The following is a 1887-nucleotide window of genomic DNA, read 5'->3' as shown; positions in this document are numbered from 1 at the left end:
CCGACGAGACACCCATCGTTCGCTCGTACGTAGCATCCTTCTCTTAACCCGACTCAGAAACGTTCTTTGCGCCCTTCGGTAAAAAAACGTTCGATCCGAAGAGGTGAACGACGGCGGGGATTTGACAGAGCTACGCAAGCAGTGTATGGTACGTAAACGACCCTCAGCCAGGCGTGGTCCAGGAATTGTATCCGTGGACCGCAATGTGCGTTCGAAATGTCGATGTTCATGTGTCCTGCAGTTCACACGTTGACGCGCAATTAGCTGCGTTCTTCATCGACCCACGAGCCAAGTGATCCACCGTTCAGGGTAATCGTATAAATTTTATATTTCACATATATAATTTTATTCTCATTTGTTCGACCTAATATCTCTCTTCTTTCAAAGAGAAGATAAAAGTTGATACCTGAATCTCCGACCAGCGCGCGAAGGAGATTCAGGCGTCGCCTTGGAGACGACACCGAAGCCTTTCGAGACGAAAAACGTTCAAGTAATATGTATATATTTCTCGACGTTCCGGGCGTATAGTGCATTCAAAAACCCGCGAAAGACGCAGAAGACTCGCACGCGTGGAAACGACGGGGATATATTTTGTATCCTACCCGATACTGAATCCATCGCGTGCAGTCGACCCTCGCGTTCTTCCGATCAGACGCATCTATTGTTGCGCGCATGTTTTCGCGTCGCATCGCGCGAAACGTTGCACGAATCGTACCGATCGATCGATTGAAAGCAAATAATGAAAAAAGACTTCACAGCTGGCTCTTTGCCGGTCATTCGTCCCATGTTATCTCTTGCCGCGAAATTGGCGCGCAAGAGTTGGGTGTCAGACGCGCGGCTTTAAAACGAGCTTCACGGCCGGTCCCTTCGTTACCGCTTTCGTTCTTTCTCTCGGAACGACCATGAACGAACACGACGAGCGACGCTACGGCATACACACGTCCACGGATTCGATTAAAAAAACAGACTTCACAGCTGGCTCTTTGCCGGTCATTCGTCCCATATTATCTCTTGCCGCGAAATTGGCGCGCAAGAGTTGGGTGTCAGACGCACGGCTTTAAAACGAGCTTCACGGCCGGTCCTCTCAATTCCGTGTACGGTACACGCAAGATGCGGGTTCCACTTCCAGACTACCCGGTCCCTTCTCTCTACGAGAATCGATAGTAGAAGAACGGCTCGAAAACGCGTCTCAGAGACTAGGGGAAAAGAAGCGGTATGCGAGCGAAACGAAAACGCATTATGGAAACGTCGCGAAACAATGTTCGACGGTTGCTCGGTTCCAATCGTGCGGCCGTTTCAATTTCTCGTGCGCTTCACCGTCCCTCCGTAACTCTGGCCGATCGCGTATACCGAAGAGCCGACACGCGCAAAAACCACAGGCATTGTATACTGTATATATATATGTTACAGTCACAGCCTTCGCGCGTTTTACTCTCCGACGCGGGGTTTCCACGACGAAAGAGAGACAGTTTCGTGGCGGGTGACTCGGCCGAATCGCTACGACGGGTATTTCTATTATAGAACGAATCATCGCCACCCTTTACCAGTGCCCGACGAAGGAATCACAAGGTCATCTGGAGTTTACAATGCCAGCGACGGTAATTCCAACGAAGACCCGATAAGTCAACTCATCGTTCTATTTCTCCCCGTACAGAAAAGCGAATCGACGCTAACGCACCTCGCGCAAGCACGAACGTTCTCTTCGCGTGGATCATCCCATCGTCGAAAGATGTAAAGACGCATTGGAGATCGTGGTCTCTGGCGGGCTCATTGCACGCCCCACTGCATATCTTTCCTCGAATCGAGAATGATTCGTCCACTAAGGCTGCGAAACTACGCGTCGAGGAAACTAGGGGAAAGAAGCGGGATGCGAGCGAAACGACAATA

At 50.6% G+C, this 1887-nt stretch overlaps 1 non-coding gene across 1 annotated transcript; it reads right to left on the bottom strand.

Moving 5' to 3' along the window:
• Positions 1–157: 157 nt before the first annotated feature.
• Positions 158–312, bottom strand: LOC143176553 (5.8S ribosomal RNA). The gene has a single exon (XR_013001086.1). It is a non-coding gene; the product is annotated as a 5.8S ribosomal RNA (ribosomal RNA).
• Between the last annotated feature and the right edge of the window lie 1575 nt (positions 313–1887).

Source organism: Nomia melanderi, unplaced genomic scaffold (assembly GCF_051020985.1).
Source record: "Nomia melanderi isolate GNS246 unplaced genomic scaffold, iyNomMela1 scaffold0628, whole genome shotgun sequence".
Lineage (NCBI taxonomy): Eukaryota > Metazoa > Arthropoda > Insecta > Hymenoptera > Halictidae > Nomia > Nomia melanderi.
This window is presented reverse-complemented; position numbering and strand designations above follow the sequence as displayed.